Source organism: Piliocolobus tephrosceles, chromosome 5 (assembly GCF_002776525.5).
Source record: "Piliocolobus tephrosceles isolate RC106 chromosome 5, ASM277652v3, whole genome shotgun sequence".
NCBI lineage: Eukaryota > Metazoa > Chordata > Mammalia > Primates > Cercopithecidae > Piliocolobus > Piliocolobus tephrosceles.
Window position 1 is genome coordinate 87952650 of NC_045438.1, and position 9351 is coordinate 87962000.

Sequence of the window (9351 nt, forward strand, 5' to 3'; positions counted from 1 at the left end):
GGACTCTGTTCTGTTCCATTGGTCTATATCTCTGTGTTGGTACCAGTACCATGCTGTTTTGGTTACTGTAGCCTTGTAGTATAGTTTGAAGTCAGGTAGCGTGATGCCTCCAGCTTTGTTCCTTTGGCTTAGGATCGTCTTGGCAATGCAGGGTCTTTTTTGGTTCCATATGAACTTTAAAGCAGTTTTTTTCCAATTCTGTGAAGAAAGTCATTGGTAGCTTAATGGGGATGGCATTGAATCTATAAATTACCTTAGGCAGTATGGCCATTTTCACAATATTGATTCTTCCTATCCATGAGCATGGTATGTTCTTCCATTTATTTGTGTCCTCTTTGATTTCACTGAGCAGTGGTTTGTAGTTCTCCTTGAAGAGGTCCTTTACACCCTTGTAAGTTGGATTCCTAGGTATTTTATTCTCTTTGAAGCTATTGTGAATGGGAGTTCATTCATGATTTGACTCTCTGTTTGTCTGTTACTGGTGTGTAAGAATGCTTGTGATTTTTGCACATTAATTTTGTATCCTGAGACTTTGCTGAAGTTACTTATCAGCTTAAGGAGATTTTGGGCTGACACAATGGGGTTTTCCAAATATACAATGATGTCATCTGCAAACAGGGACAATTTGACTTCTTCTTTTCTTAACTGAATAACCTTTATTTCTTCCTCTTGCCTGATGGCCCAGCCAGAACTTCCAACACTATGTTGAATAGGAGTGGTGAGAGAGGGCATCCCCGTCTTGTGCCAGTTTTCAAAGGGAATGCTTCCAGTTTTTGCCCATTCAGTATGATATTGGCTGTGGGTTTGTCATAAATGGCTCTTATTATTTTGAGGTACGTTCCATCAATACCGAATTTATTGAGAGTTTTTAGCATGAAGGGCTGTTGAATTTTGTCAAAGGCCTTCTCTGCATGTATTGAGATAATCATGTGGTTTTTGTCTTTGGTTCTGTTTATATGCTGGATTATGTTTATTGATTTGCATATGTTGAACCAGCCTTGCATCCCAGGGAAGAAACCCACTTGACCATGGTGGATAAGCTTTATGATGTGCTACTGGATTCAGTTTGCCAGTATTTTATTGAGGATTTTTGCATTGATGTTCATCAGGGATATTGGTCTAAAATTCTCCTTTATTGTTGTATCTCTGTCAGGCTTTGGTATCAGGATGATGTTGGCCTCGTAAAATGAGTTAGGGAGGATTCCCTCTTTTTCTATTGATTGGAATCGTTTCAGAAGGAATGGTATCAACTCCTCCCTGTACCTCTGGTAGAATTCAGCTGTGAATCCATCTGGTCCTGGGCTTTTTTTGGTGGGTAGGCTATTAATTGTTGCCTCAATTTCAGAGCCTGCTATTGGTCTATTCAGGGATTCAACTTCTTCCTGGTTTAGTCTTGGGAGGGTGTAAGTGTCCAGGAAATTACCCATTTCTTCTAGGTTTTCTAATTTTATTGCGTAGAGGTGTTTATAGTATTCTCTGATGGTAGTTTGTATTTCTGTGGGGTCGGTGGTGATATCCCCTTTATCATTTTTTATTGCGTCTATTTGGTTCTTCTCTCTTTTCTTCTTTATTAGTCTTGCTAGCGGTCTATCAACTTTGTTGATCTTTTCAAAATACCAACTTCTGGATTCATTGATTTTTTTGGAGGGTTTTTTGTGTCTCTATCTCCTTCAGTTCTTCTCTGATCTTAGTTATTTCTTGCCTTCTGCTAGCTTTTGAATGTGTTTACTCCTGCTTCTCTAGTTCTTTTCATTGTGATGTTAGGGTGTCCATTTTAGATCTTTCCAGCTTTCTCTTGTGGGCATTTAGTGCCATAAATTTCCCTCTACACACTGCTTTAAATGTGTCCCAGAGATTCTCGTATATTGTATCCTTGTTCTCATTGGTTTGAAAGAACATCTTTATTTCTGCCTTCATTTTGTTATGTACCCAGTAGTCATTCAGGAGCGGCTTGTTCAGTTTCTACGTAGTTGAGTGGTTTTGATTGAGTTTCTTAGTCCTGAGTTCTGGTTTGATCCTCAAATACTACCTTATCATGAAAATGCCCACTTTATAGAGTCAGACAGACTCTATCCTTAAATTGAGAGCGGGAAATAATGGAATTGTAGATTTTTTTAAAGATAATAAGCTCCTATTTATTTTATATAGCAAACATTTATTGAGCATCTACTATATATGAAACACTATGTAAATCCTTCGGTGGGATTCAAAGATGAATAAGGCACAGTCCCTGTCCTCAAGGGACTTATAATCTAGTGACAATATAAGGCATTGAGCAAGGTATGTGGAAGGGGGTGAGGTTGGTAACTGGGAGCTAGGACAGTTTAATATTGAATATAGTAGTAACCAGCAACAGGATCCCAAATTAGTATTTTGCTGTGGTAGTAGCAGCTGATTTTATTTTGGTACGGGTCATTGCAAACTCCTATCCCATGCCCAGTTTTTAAAACCATATCTGGGAAAATTGAAAATGAACAAACAAAAACAACAATAAAATAAAACATGTCACACATTGTTGGAGGGGGTTGCTAATAATAATTAAGTTGGAAATAAATGCCTCAGCCTAGGAGTCTGTAGATTGGAAAGTCAGCAGCCCATTTCTGACTTCTGTTTAACTGTGAACAAGACACTTAACCTCTTTGCAACATAATATATCCGTCTTTGAGACGATGCTAAAAATGTCTACTAATAGGGGTGCTAGGAAGACAATAGTGTTAACATTTGCTTATTTAATGAATGTTACTTGCTAAGTTTAAGTGGTCTATAATGCTCTGCATGCATCATCCTATGTTGTGTTCTTTGTGAAGGGAACTCCCTGAAATTGTGCAACTTAGCCAGCTGGGTGAAATGTCTTTCCCAAGATAGTAAGCTGGGATTTAAACCCAGCAGTCCTGCTTGTGAATTCTCAGTCTTAAACACTAAGCAGCACTGTCTCTCTGAGGATAAAGAGGAGGTGAAACAAGTAGAAATACCATACATGATGAAAATACTGCAAGTGCTGAGATTATAGTACACTTACTTCCTTGCATTGCATGGCAGAGAAAAGTCATTCTTCAGGTAAATATTTTTTTGTTCAAGACTATCTATTATTTTTTGCAAGACTTAGTCCAATTTCTTTCAAGGATTAGTCCCTTCAAATCAGCAGTGCCTGGAGAAGCCTCCTCACTAACAAAAGCATTGACAAGTCTCAACTGAATCATACTGTCTGAACAAATGATGCAGGGATATAATATCTCAGGTGGGATGGACATAATGGATTTCCCTGTTGATAGGACAGTGAAAAAATGTGCGGCTGGCTGGGTTATTAAGTGCACTAATTTATTTTAGCACATTCTTTATGCTTTGATATAATGTAATAAACAAACATATAGAATTCAATTGTAGCTGTTCCATTTTAATATCGACAAAGTTAGCTTTATGGGGTGGTTAGGGAAAATAATAGGCATTAATCTATGCATCCATCCACCATTCACTCAGCAAGAAAACATTTGTTGTATTGTAGGTTCTAGGGTTCAAAGATGATTAAGAAATGTTCCTGCCCTCAGATAGCTGGGAAGAGGGAGAGAGATAAATCAAAAGATAATTTACACTTTGTGGCAGGAACCAAAATAAAAGAAGGAATTAGGAGACATAGGCCTGCAGAAGGCCAAACAACTGAACTAAAGGAGGAATAAAAGGCTTCATAGAAATGGAAGAATAGAGAATCATTCCATAGCATAAGATGAGTCCTTTATTCACAACAGCAAAGACATGGAATCAACCTAAATGGCCATCAGTGACAGACTGGATTTAAAAAAAAAAAAAAAAAAAAAAAAACAACAACAACAACAAAAAAAAACTGTGATACATATACAGCATGGAATACTATGCAGTCATAAAAGGAACAAGATCATATCTTTGCAGAGACATGAGTGGGCCTGGAGACCATAATCCTTAGCAAACTAATGCAGGAACAGAAAACCAAATATCACATGTTCTCACTTATAAGTTGGAGCTAAATGATGAGAACACATGGGCACATAAAGGAGAACAACACACACAGGGACCTATTGGAGGATGGAGGGTAGTAGGAGGGAGAGGATCAGGAAAAATAACTAATGAGAACTAGGCTTAATACCTAGGCGATGAAATAATCTGTACAACAAACCCCCAGGAGACAAGTTTACCTATGTGACAAACCTGCACATGTACCCCTGAACATAAAATAAAAGATAAAAAAAAGAAACTATGATCTCTGATCTGGGCCTTAGAGGATGTGTACAGTCTATATAGACAGGCTATTCTTAATGGAAAAGAAGCTTCCCTACCCTCAACACCCACCTCCCCCCACCAAATTAAGTAAAGCAAAATGGCTTTATCTACACATTCTTTGAAAGGAAAACTAAAATCTACTCATTTTCTGTTATGTTAAAAGAACAGTATATACTAGTTTTCGTTAGTTAATAAGACCATTAGCCAAGTCAGAGTAAATATGATACTCTGAGATTATGAAGCTGACCAAGCATCAGGAGATCTCATTTCATATCCCAGTCTGTGCCAGCTTATAATACAATCTTGGGCAATACAGATTGATATAATGAGAAGAAAAAAAAAAAAAAAAAACTTTAAAAATCGCTGCTCGAACTGAATCACTAGAAGATATTCAGTATGACCATTGGTAAGAAGTGCTCTTTCAGTTTAGAAGGGAAGAAGGGAGGGAGGGTGAGAGGGAGGGAGGAAGGAAGGAAGGAAGGAAGGAAGGAAGGAAGGAAGGAAGGAAGGAAGGAAGGAAGGAAGGGCAAGCCAGGCCATGGTCTACACTTGCTGATGTTCTTATTGTTGGTCAGAGGAGGTTCCCTGGGTGGGAACTGAGAGGAAAGACAGGAAACAGAAAGGTAAATCATCCTTCATTTGGAAAGTCCTTCCTGGAGATTTGTAAGATCAGAGGTCCTGGAAATGTGGCAGAGGACTGACTCAGGAGAGAGAATGGTCCGTGTGAAGGGAGGATTGTGTAGGTAGTGGCGTGGAAGGACAGGGCGGGTTACGAAAATAGTCAGTCATTTTGTGTTCATCTTTAAGTTGTTCCCTGTGGGGTGCTCTCTGTTGTGTTTGCTTGTGGTGCTTCTGAGGAATGGAGAAAGAGAATGATATCTGGTGTGAGCTTAAGCTGTGGTCCCTCAAGAGCAGGACCCACATCTGCTGTGACCACCTTCACATCCCAGTGCTGAGGATAACACTGGGCACATGTTGGGGCTTCAATATGGAAGAAAGAGCAAAAAGAGGGTTTGTGAGGATGTTTCACATGTGTGAGTAATCATTAGTGTATCCATTGTGAAAACTAATCTCGTCGTGTCCATTAAATAAAATCACGTGCCCTAAGATCCAGCAATATCATTTCTGAGAAACTATATGCCAGAAATAAAATTACCAGTATGAAAGAATTTGTATACAGAAATGCTACCAGCATTTGTTGGGGGGTGGTCAAGAAATAAGGACAACCTAAATATCCATCAAAAACATTTGATAGATAAGCAGACACATTCCAAAGCTCAGGCTCTGGAACCTGCCTTCTCGATCTTAATCTGGGTCCCACCACTTACTAACTACAGTATGTGACATGAGTGGGTTATTTAGACTACCAGTGATTCAGTTTGCTCATCTGCATATTGATGATAACAATAATATCTACTTCATATGTTTATTATAAAAAGTAAAGGAAATCATTCAGGTAGGGTGCTTAGAACAATGTCTTGCACTCGATAAATATTCTCATTACTGGGGGTGTGCATGGGACAAAGAAAAGTGAAGCCAGAGCTGCGAGCACTTTTTCTACCCACGGTGTCTCAGATTCATTCTTAAGAAACTGAGAACTTAATCTTGCAAAATGCCAAAAAGACCATCTTATGCCCCATCTCCCACCCCAGCTTCTACAACACAAATGCCCAGCCCACCAGGGTTTGCAAGATACAATCCATACCATCATCTTGCCTACAACAACTACAGGCTGGGAGGGAACCCAGGCACCAACAGCTGGGTCAGGGCATCCTCCAGTATTACGATTCCAAAATCCCCAAAGCCACCAGATAAGTCGCTGATGCCCTACAGGAGGTAGAGCAGAAAAGTCTGGGACCAAGCAAAGGCTTCCAACCCTGACCTATAGTTGTGGGAAATTGGCAAGATTATTGGTGGCATGTGGCAAGATCTCGCTAATGAAGAGAAACAATATTTAAACGAATACGAATTAGAAAAGATAGAGTACAATGAATCTATGGACGCCCATCATAATTTCCCCATGTACCTTGCTTACATAAATGCAAAAAGTCTTGCAGAGGCTGCTTTAGAGGAAGAAAGTCGACCCAAACAGTCTCACATGGAGAAAGGAGAACCTTACATGAGCCTTCTCTGCTAAAGATCAGATGATTATGATGATGGCTTTTCAACGAAGCGTACGGCCACCGTCCGTTTCCAGAGAAACCACTGCCTCATCAGTGAAATCCTTAGTGAGAGTGTGGTATCAGAGGTTCAGTCAGTTGTCACAACAGCTTGAATGCAGGTCCTCAAATGATAGATCCAGTCCTTAATGGTTCAAAAGCGAAAAGTAGAAGCTGAACTTCTTCCAAAAGAGGAACGACAGCAGGAGAAGGCGAAATTCCTGGAAAGCACAGATTCATTTAACAATGAACTTAAAAGGTTGTGCAGTCTGAAGGTAGAAGTGGATCTGGAGAAAATTGCAGCTGAGATTGCACAGGCAGAGGAACAGACCTACAAAAGGCAGGAGGAAAGGGAGAAGGAGGCGGCAGAGCAAGCTTAGTGCAATGAGAGCAGCATCCTTCCTGAGGAAGAGCAAGTGGCCAACAAAGGCGAGGAAAAGAAAGACAATGAGAACATTCCAATGGAGACAGAGGAGACACACCTTGAAGAAATGACAGAGCCAACAGAATGGTGAAGAAGGCAAGTCTACTCCTGAGGACAAGGAGAGCGGGCAGGAGAGGGCCAACAGTATGGCAGAGAAAGGAACCAGTGATGATAATACTGGCTCAGAGAGCAATGGTGCAACAGTGGAGGGGCCACCACCATACTAGAAGATGAGAAAAAAGAGTAAATGTTGCCTTGTTTTATGTGTTTTAAATAATTTTATAAGCGAAAAAATTGTTTTTAGTTTCAATGGTAAAAAATATTCTCCTTACTATGATTTATTATTATTATTTGCTCATAAGAGCACAGAGAAAAGTGTAAAAATGCATTCACCACACTATAAGCCTTGGTGATGGGACTAGAAGGAGAAAGAGAAGTTACTAACTTTATATATACACCATGCTCTGCTGTTTAATTTGTTGTAAGACACATGTGTTAACATAGTAATTTGAATATCAAATCCAATGCAACATTTTAAAAGAGTAAAAACAAAATAGAAAAAATGTTGAGGTAGACCAGCCCTACAATATATTAAGGTGTATATTGCAGAAACAGGTGGCTCTAGTAGTTAAATATATTCCAGTGGGATAGAATGGAAAGGTCTGAAATAGGATTCAGTGGATATAAGGCTTTATTATAGGGTAAGGTAATATGTCTAATCTTTACAGAAAGGTGGGATTATTAAAAATGGTTCAGAAAGAGTTATCTCTTTGGAAAAAATATTATGTTGATTTTCTCCCCCATACCTTAAACTGAAATAAATACCAGATGTATCAAAAACTTAAGTACTTAAAAAAAAAGAAAAAGCAGAAGAAGCTTTTACTGATTTTGAGGTAAAGAGAGCCCCTTTAAGCATGCAAACAAACAAATCTTAAGGAATAAAATAGAAATGGCTATATAAACATTTAAAACTTCTGTATAACTTCCTTATTCAAGTTTTTAAAAACTATGAATTAAAAGACAAATGAAAATCTGAAATAGTACTTATCATGTGCTGACCATAAAGATAATTTATAAATAATATGAAAATGATGAACACCCCAGTATAAAGAGACTGGGCAAAATAAGTGAGAAGACAATTTGCAAAAGCAGCACACAGATGAACATGCAAAAAACCATTCAGTGTTTTTAATAACCAAACCGAAATTCAAACAAGAAATACCATTTTTACTTATAAAATTTATCCCTTGTAAAGGTTAACTTCTAGAAGACCACTCTAATTCGTAGCGTCAAATGCCTCCATCCTGGTAGCAGCCATCGCCACCTGTTGGTGGCACTCAGAGGTAACTCGGGTTTGCTCTGAGTTACAGCTTTGCCTTTCAGAGAAAGCTCCTAAGTCAAAAGTCAGAAACTTCTGTACCTCTACGGTGTGATGTGGAGAAACAGCGTTTTCATTCTATGCTGCCACAGGGATAAAATAGTACATCTACGGAGAGCATTTAGCAATATAAAAATCATTTGACGTGTTAATAAATTATGATTTAATGAGTGAGTTTGCATGAAATTATAAGAAAATAATCTCACACAAGAGAAACCACCTACTATCAGCAGCAGATCTGTTAAATAAATTAATTTAATTTAATGAAATTAGTAAAACAGTGATATATAAAAACATGAAAATTATTTACTACATCAAGCTAAACTGTGGGGAGGGGAAGGAAATGACGAAGTTCTATGTAGATTTAAGTCAATTTTCTTATTTTATGTATGAAATTATACATGGAAAATGCTGAAAGTTATTATCTCTGGGAGGTAGAATGAGAAATGTTTTAATTTTCTCTTTTCCTCTGGGCATGTGTGTGTTTTATGTTTTTTGTATTTTCTACAATAAATACATACTACTTTTGTAACTAGAAAAGAAAATTCTGTAAAAAATGATGGCAGTCAGGGGCAGGGAAGAAAAGAAGTCTATAGATTTGCTAAGTTCTTTTAGTCGCTGTAATAGGTGGAAGTGACAAAATGAAATTTCTGAGTGTCAGAAGCTGGACCATAGCCAGCTATGTAGCTGCCCTAGCGTCCCTATCACCCCTATGGCTCTCATTCCTCTTCTGCCCCAGGCTGGGCCCATTTTCTTTCCAATCCAATTTTATGGAAACTGCCAGCATCTAAAGTCTGTGCTCCTTGTCTATCTGCCTCTGTGGGACAACAAATGCCCACTCCTGCCAGCCTTTAATTCTCATTTCAGAATCTAATTCCTCTAAAAGGTTTTCCCAAGTTTGCCTGCTATTCTCTGCTATCTCACCAGCACAATCTGTAATCTTGTGTACATTAACCTCTCTGCAAATCAATTTCCCCACAAAGTGGGGATAATAAAATCACCTACATCATAGGCTTGTTGTGATAATTAAATAAATTAATATATGTAAAATGTTTACAATCAGACCTGCTAAATAGGTAAACCACAGTAAATGCTGGCTACAATTTAACAATTGTTCATTATTTTTCCAGAATACCATT

General features: G+C 38.4%; 1 pseudogene; it reads left to right on the forward strand.

Moving 5' to 3' along the window:
- Positions 1 to 5863: 5863 nt before the first annotated feature.
- On the forward strand, positions 5864 to 7081 carry LOC111538010 (annotated as a pseudogene).
- The last annotated feature ends 2270 nt before the right edge of the window (positions 7082 to 9351 follow it).